The sequence below is a fragment of the Castor canadensis genome, chromosome 3, assembly GCF_047511655.1.
Source record: "Castor canadensis chromosome 3, mCasCan1.hap1v2, whole genome shotgun sequence".
NCBI classification, from domain to species: Eukaryota; Metazoa; Chordata; class Mammalia; order Rodentia; family Castoridae; genus Castor; species Castor canadensis.
In genome coordinates, this window is record NC_133388.1 from 142,978,961 (window position 1) to 142,987,438 (window position 8,478).

The window sequence follows — 8,478 nt, forward strand, 5'->3', positions numbered from 1 at the left end:
TGAGGACATATCGTACTATCCGGCGATTACATTTTAAAAATTGCTTGTCATCTGTCTCTCCTGAACAAGCCACCATCTTTATGATTACTCCAACCACACCTTTGTTCAAGATGGTTTAATTATGCATATGTCTTGCCCCAATTCTTTCTCTATTTGAACCTAAAGCTCACATCAGTATGCCAAAGATGGGCTAAAATGCTGACTCTCCTTCTTCCCACAGCCACGTGCATTAAATAAATCTCCTTTCTCTCCCAAAAAAAAAAGTTGTCATAAAATTCAAAGACTCCAATTGGACTTGGGGCAAAAATGTCCATTTTAGGCTATAGGACAAAAGATGACAAAGGCATGAGTATTGTTTAGGTGATAGCCTGGATTTGATTTTGCCAGGAAGCGTGAAGGGTTGAAACTTCTGAGATGCTGACAGAAGGACGTACAGAAGCTTAGCCAAGTTCTTGGCACCAACTTTAAACTATTTCTACCCTTTTGTGGGTGACACTCCCTCTTTACTCACAGAATCACAGGTTTCTCTTAGACAGAAGGTACTGCCAGATCTCTTTTTGTATCTTGGGAACCAAAGGCCAGCTAACCAGATGAAGTTTATCCCTCAAAAGGGTTAAATCTACTGAGACTATTGTTCTTGGTGGGTGATTCTTTTCATTGGTAGATTCTGTATCTGGTTATTTAGAATGGTCCAGAAGGGTAGGGTTGAGGGAAGAGAGGTTCCCTCTCTCTTTCTAACCGTTAGCCATGGTTCCATTCTGGAAAGGTCATGAGCTATCTAGGGACATGGCTGAGATTGGGCTATAAAATTTTTCTGCTTTCTTTTTTTTGGCAGTACTAGGGGTTGAACTCAGGACCTTGTGCAGACAACACTCCATTGATTGAGCTACTCCTTCAGCCCTTTCTGCTCTTCTCTTTAAGAAAATGTGACTATCTCAGGTGGACACCATAGTTCATGCCTTTAATATCAGCTACTCCGGAGGTATGGGTAGGAAGATCAAAGTCTGAGGCTGGCCTCAAGCAAAAAACAAGATCCATGTCAGGTGCTGGTGGCTTACACTGTAATCCTAGTTACTTGGGAGACTGAGATCAGGAGGACTGAGGTTTGAGGCCAGCCCAGGCAAATAGTTTGTGAGATCTCATCTCCAAAATAACCAGAACAAAACAGACTGGAAATGTGGCTGAAGTGGTAGTGCCTGCTTTGCAAGTGCCGAGCTCTGACCTTAACTCCCCCCACCTCACAAAAAACTATCTGAAAGATAACTAAAGCAAAAAAGGACTGGGGTGTGGCTCAAATATAAGGCTCTGAGTTCAAACTCTACTACTGCCAAGAATCTGACTGATAGTCCACTCAGTTGGGTTATATATTTCCACGTGTGTCACTGACCTACAAAAAATAGGTATACAATGTCAAGCCTTGTCCTCTTTTTCACTCTTTCAAGAGCAGCTCAATGATTTGGGGGTGGGAGTCTGGCTAACACAATATAGAGAAAGGTACAAAATGGCATTTAACACCAGTGCCACTACTGAGCTCATTAGGGGAATAACTAAGAATAGTACTAATTTGTGTGTTATTTGCCTTTCTTTAGAACATAAATAATTGCTAGGCACTGGAGGCTCATGCCTGTAATCCTAGCTACTCAGGAGGCAGGGATCGGGAGGATCAAGGTTTAAAGCCAGCCGGGGCAAATAGTTCACGATACCCTATCTCAAAAACACCTTTCAGGGGGGAGAAATGAACCAAGCCTTGTATGCACATATGAATAATAAAAGAAAAATGAAAAAAAAAAAAAAACCTTTCAGGAAAAAGGGTTGGTAGAGTGACTCGAGGTGTAGGCCCTGAGTTCAAGCCCCAGTGCCACATACACAGAATATAAATAATCAAAGCCATTAACCTGAATATGAGGTAGATACACAGTATGTACGCAACCCTAACAAAATACTTTCATAAGTAATATTATATTTAAAAATTGGAAACAATGTCTGTGCTGATTTGTGTTTTGATTTAGTGAAACAAGAAGAGAACAACATTCAACCAGAGACGGTAATACTAATAACAAAGGGCTTAAGTTCAAAATGTCCTCCTCTCCCTTTGTACTTACACAGGCATACAATGTCCTGAGAGCATTTGTTATGGGAAAAATGCCAATCACAGCTTTAATGCGCACTTTGGAAGGAACTAATGGAAAGCAGATTTTAAGGTGAAACTTCATCTTTGTTCATCTTTGTTTTCAAACAAGTGGTCTTAATTTTTCTTCTTATAGAAACGTTTACATCAGTTTATTATAAATATATCTAAACCATTAATTTCTGCAGCTTTCAGGTAAAGTCCAGCACTTCATTTACACAGTCTATGAGGTCAGTAGAGATCATCTAACCCTAAGTCATGACGTCACCCACTCAAGTCCTTGGCATAATCCCTCTCCAATAAGAGCACTGCATGCCTAGATATGCCACAGGTGATCTTTAATAGAAGTTAGCTTCAAAACTGGGAGATTTCTGCTATAATCATGCATTCTTTAACATCTTGTTTATTAGTAAAGTAGTCCACCTTTCCTTAGTTGCTCGTGTGCTAACATTTTGTAGAGTTCTTCTCTAGTTACAGAAATTCTCCGTCTGTACTGTCCACAACTATTACACATTCTTTGTGAGTGCAGTGAGTGTTCCAGAAAGAACAGAGAGCTTCTTGCTCACCAGTACCCCCATTAGGAAACGTGTATTATTAATCGCTACCTCTTCTATATCATGTCCTATTACAAGGGGGTGTGTGTACAACTTCTTCCATAGAAAATTGGCAAAGGATGGTAGTTTTCCCTGCATTATCTAACAACAATGAAAACTTCTTGCTCTTGATGATTGAGCAGCCTCCACGTCCTGAGGAAGAGAATTTCCATTTTCAGGCCTCCCACCCCACCCCAGCCAGCTGACCTCCCCTGGCTCAGGCTGAGGGAGAGAGAGATGCATAGGGCCTCCTCCTCTGCTGCTGCCCAACCAGAGGAAGACCAAAGCCCAGGCCACCCTGCTGTGTGATGAGTCTCTCAGGCCACCATTCTTATCCTCTAGTTATTTTTTGAAAGAGGGCCCAGACTCGCCTCAAACACACGATTATCGTGCTCAGCCTCTGGAGTGCTGAGATAACAGGTATGCACGTGGCGCCTGGCAACAAGGAGAGTTTCTGAAGAAAAGGTCAAAGAAATTATAGAATGAAAGTGTCCTGAATTTTTTTTTTAATAATTGTTTCCCCACAAATAATTTACTGGATTCATTAAGCAGAGCTTTCTAACTGCTGTGGCCCAAATGCGTTAACCTGCTCTCAATATTTAATCTCTCAGTCCATAGACTAATCAACTGCATCTTGGCCCAACCTGTACTCCCAAGATGGCTATTTCTTCCTCTGAATACAATCTTCAGTTTATCTAGTGTGTTACTTAATTTGTGCCAAGAGAAATTAAAATTCGTGAAAACGTTTGGGAAGTGCTTCCTTTGAGAGTTCTTTCTTTCACCACATTGTCTCTTAATGGTACCTATGGAAATACCCAGAAAACTCATTCCACCATGTTCCACAAGTGTCCAGGAAGTATCTTGTCTTCTCCATGGAGCTGGAACTCAGGCAAGTACCCTTGAACTTGCTACATCACAACAGCTACCTGCAAATCTCACTGCTCTGCAATCACCATGCTACTGCGGCTAGTACTTGAGCCCCAGCCTTAGTGTAGCTGCCCTGCTCCCCGCCCCAGGAGTCTCCAGAGATGTGGCTCAGACTCCTGCCCTGCTCTGGACACTCTCCATGCTAGTGACATGGCCCTGTCAACTTCCTTTAAAGAATCTGTGCACCACAGTGACTCATGGATGCACTTGAACTCAGGACTTTCTTCCCCAGGACTCAGGATCCCACAGGGTCCTGTTGTTCCAAGGGCAGTCTCTTTCAGACTCACAACCTAGAGTCTGTGCTTTCCTCTAGACCTAAGTACACAAGCCAGCCTGCCAGCCCTGACTCTTCCTACCTGATGGTGACTTGTCCCTCCAAGAGCTTACTATTCTTTCCAGCTCTCTACGGAGCCCCAGGCCAGACTTGTTCTCAAAGCACTGGCTCTAGCTGGGCACCCGTGGCTCACATTTGTAATCCTAGCTACTCAGGAGGCAGAGATCAGGAGGATCTCGGTTTGAAGCCAGCCTGGCGAGTAGTTCGCAAGACCTTATCTTGAAAAAACTCATCACAAAAAAGGGCTGGTGGAGTGACTCAAGGTTTAGGACCTGAGTTCAAACCCCAGTACTGAAAAAAAAAAAAAATTGACCCTGAGGGGAGTGGGATAAAGGAGAATGATAGAATGATGGAAAGGGTGACTCTAAGACATATTGTAAACACTTTTGTAAATGTCAACATGTACCCCCAGTACAATAATATGCTGAAAGAATTTTTTTTACGAAAGCAAAGAAAAAAGAAATACCTTTCATGTTTACAAAGGCAATGTATTGCTCTAAACAAGGAGAGCTGGGCTGGCAGAGTGGCTCAAGTGGTAGAGCGCCTACCTAACAAGCAGGAGGTCCTGAGTTCAAAGTCCAGCACCACAAAAAAAATTAATAAAATGTTAAAAGAGGCAAGGAAGGATCCCCTACAGGTGTCAGGGGAGCACAACCCTGCTGCACCTTGAAAAAAAAAGAAAAATAAATAAATAAATAAATAAACAAGGAGAGCAGTCAATGATATAAGAATATATTTACATGTACAATATTAGTCATCAAAATGAATGTCCAAAGATTAACAATTTTGAATAAGTGTTTGCTATAGCAAAATGAAAAAAGACATATAATATGCATTATTACTCCATCTCCAAAAATAATTTTATAGAATATATTAAGTAAGAAGTAAAGATAACAATAGTTATCTTTCAGTGGTGTTCCTTAAAGATTTTTAAATTTTTCTTCTTGTGATTTTTTGGCAATCACTATTAAATGAGAGTGTATTTTATACTCAGATAAAATAGCATTTTTTTAAAGTTTTTTTCTTTTCTTTTAAAATAGCATTTTTAAAAACAAAAATCAAACTAACTTTAGAAATGGATGTGTTTCACTTACTATATTCAGTGTAAAATGCCTTGAGTTCTTGTCTATTTTAAAATTTTTAAAAGATCTATCAGTGAAAATCTAAATAAATGCTTTAAAGACTGTATGAATACTTAAAATAATATTGTAAGTACTTTTGAAAATGTTGCAATATACCCCTTGTACAACTATAATATGCTAATAAATAAAAAAAAATGCTATGCCAACTGAAAACAAAACAACAAAAAACATTATCCCTTACAGAGAAAGTGTGTCTGACTGTGCGAGAGAATGAGTGTGTGTGTGTGTGTGTGTGTGTGTGTGTGTGTGCGCCTGTGAGGGTGCCTGTGTGTTCTCAAGGAGCAGCAGAACTTTCTCAGACATGGTCCTTCTTCCATCACAGATGTTGCTGTACCATTCACCAGCACTCGGAGAACAGATACTATCAGAGTATTTGGGTTTCCCATTTTCTTGGCCTAGGCTATTCACCTTGGGTCAGGGAATCTGTTTAGGCTGAACTGCAAGTTCTGCAGTTAGAGCCCCTCACCTGCTGCTTGTGTAGACTCTGATCTGCAGGACTGTAAGAGGTATGGGACCAGAGAGGAGAAGGCCTTGAGGAAGGCCTAGAGCTTTTAAGCGAGTTATGGCAGAAATGTGTTTCTCTCTCCAGCCGTCCTTTCTCCTGCTTCCTGAGTTTTGACGTCAGTTCTGAGTTCGCTGATGTGAGTTCTGGAGGAGCTGGTCCTCTACTTATTTCCTAAAGCGAAAGGAAGGACAGGTGTCTTTCTTTACCAGCACTAACTGGAAGCAGTAGCCAATAGATAACTGGCCAGCTGGGTAATTATTATCAGAAAGGAGCAATTGTTCTCACTCTCAACTGTCCCAACTTTTATTGCCATTGGTAAGTGATTGTTTGACTTTCAACTGGTTTATAATCAACAGTTTCCTCACTTATCTTCCTTGGAGTCCATTTTTCAGGGACTTCATGTTAAAACAAATGCCAAGAAGTAGCACTATTCAACACACAGGGGATTGGATGCATAGTTTACTAATATATATAATATATATGTATTATATATATAGTGGTACTGGGGTTTGAACTGAGGGACTCACACTTCCTAGGGAAGCTCTCTACCACTTAAACCATTCTACCAGCCTCTTTTTGTGTTGGGTATTTTTCAGATAGGGTCTCACTGGTTTTATTTGGTGGGGGGAGCTGGGATGGCCTTGAATGGCAATCCTTCAGATCTCTGCCTCCTGAATAGCTAGGGTTATAGGCTTGAGACACTGGCTTGTTTTATTTTTTGAAGTGGGGCAGTCTCTATGTTTTCCAGTCTTGTCTTAAACTACTGGGCTCAAGTATTCCTCCTGTCTCAGCCTCCTGAGTAGCTGGGACTCCACCTGTATACCACTACACCAAGCTACTGGTTTCTATTCTTTTTTTTTTTTTATTTTACAGCACTGGGGTTTGAAGTCAGAGCCTCACATTTGCTAGGCAGTTACTCTTACCACTTAAGCCATGCCACCATCTCCAGTTTTCTATTCTTAACAAGAAGGTTTGGACACAGTTGCTTTAAAATGGGTTAAGGGTGTAGCTCAGTGTTAGAGCTCTTGCCAAGCATTTGCCAGATCTCAATGGATAGATAGATAGATAGATAGATAGATAAAGAAAGAGAGAAAATAGCCTGGGCTGAAAGTATGAGCGTGAAGCTCATATAGAGAAGGGCTCTGGGGATTATGAATTGGCCTTCCAGGAAGACTCAAATCCCTGTTCATCTCCTCCACCTTTGTAAAAGTACATAACCCTACCTGAGACGATTGTCCCCTTGAAAACAAGAATCACGGTAGAGCAGATGCTTGCCAGCAGTAACAGAATGATTCCAACTCACTGTGTCCCAGTGGGTGAGAAAAATCCATATTCTCGCAGGGCTTCTTGGAGGAAACCTAGTCCATCCACTCTGAAAGCCTACAATTTACTCCTGACCCAAACCAGCCAAAAAAGAGAGCTGGACCCTTTTAACTTGATTGACACAAGGCACAGGAAAAAGTTCCCTAACCCAAATTTACATCAGGGAAATCACAAGTGCACACTTGCGATTCCAGCAAGTGGGAGGCTGAGGTGAGAGGATTGTGAGTTTGAGGCCAGCCTGGGCTATATTGTGAGATCCTGTCTCAAGGAAACAAACAAAAGAAAACAAAAAGTCAGGATGGGGGCTGGAGATTTAGCTCAGTGATCAAGAACTTGCCTAGCATGTGCAGGCCCTGAGTCTGAACCCTAGCACCTAAAAAAACTAAGTCAGACAAGCTTTCCAGAGGAAGTGATGTCGAAGGCAGGTCCCCAAAAAAAGAGACAAGTAGGCCTAATTTCAGGCAAGGAAAGATGGAGAACCAATAGGTGACAGAGAGAACATGGAAGGCTTAAGGAGCTAAGGACAGTTCAGTGTGGCTGAGCACAGAGCGCAGGAAGGGAGTGGGAGGTGATCCAAAAGGCAGGCAGGAGCCAGACTGTGCAGCAGCTAAATGCTGGGGAAAAGTCTGAACTGTGTCCTGACAACATCAGGAAGCCAAGGCAAGGTTTTACACAAAGGGAGTAAGAAGCTGAGATGTGCTTTCTTGAAATACTATTCTGGTGGCACTGCAATGACAGAGGGGACAACCAGAAAGGACAAACCAAAGTTGGAAGACCACTTGGAAGTGGCAGCTGACAGTAGATGGAGGAATTGTGCCTGTCAACTATCAGGCCCACCCACCAGGGCACCCCACAGTGCCTGCTTCACAGCCTCACTCGGTTTCACTTTCCCAGGTTACATTGACTCAGAGTGGTTTAAAAAACACACATGCTGTGCTCGCTTCGGCAGCACATATACTAAAAAATTGGAACGATACAGAGAAGATTAGCATAGCCCCTGCGCAAGGATGACACGCAAATTCGTGAAGCGCTCCAGGTTTAAAAAAAATAAAACAAAACAAAAAGCACACATGCTAGGCACCGGTGGCTCACGCCTGTAATCCTAGCACTGAGGAAGCACAGGTGAACTCAGCCTGGGCAAATAGTTGGCGAGATCCTTCTTGAAAAAACCCAACACAAATAGAGCTGGTGGAGTGACTTAAGATATAGGCCCTGAGTTTAAGCCCCAGTACTGAAAAAAAAAATTAGTTAATTAAAAAACACACACATGTCAAATATAAGGTTTCAGCACACCCACCCACACAGGCAATGCTTAAAGACCACAAGAGTTACAAGTATTTTAACTTTGTTTCTTAGAGAAACTTTGGCAAATAAAATAAAATGTTCCACTTTCTCGTTTTAATTTTTTTTAATTAGGACTTGCATGTATTCAGTGCCTGCAATACACTCTAAAATTCCAGGAGCTGAGGATGTAGCCCTGGGTTGGATCCCCAGTATCACAAATAAATAAACAGAAATATGGTACC

General features: G+C 41.8%; 1 non-coding gene and 1 pseudogene across 1 annotated transcript; one reads left to right on the plus strand and one right to left on the minus strand.

Moving 5' to 3' along the window:
• Positions 1-2,369: 2,369 nt before the first annotated feature.
• On the minus strand, positions 2,370-2,894 carry LOC109694383 (ADP-ribosylation factor-like protein 5A pseudogene; annotated as a pseudogene).
• A 4,991-nt stretch (positions 2,895-7,885) lies between these two features.
• On the plus strand, positions 7,886-7,994 carry LOC141421989 (U6 spliceosomal RNA). Its single transcript, XR_012446658.1, has one exon. It is a non-coding gene; the product is annotated as a U6 spliceosomal RNA (small nuclear RNA).
• Positions 7,995-8,478: the final 484 nt, after the last annotated feature.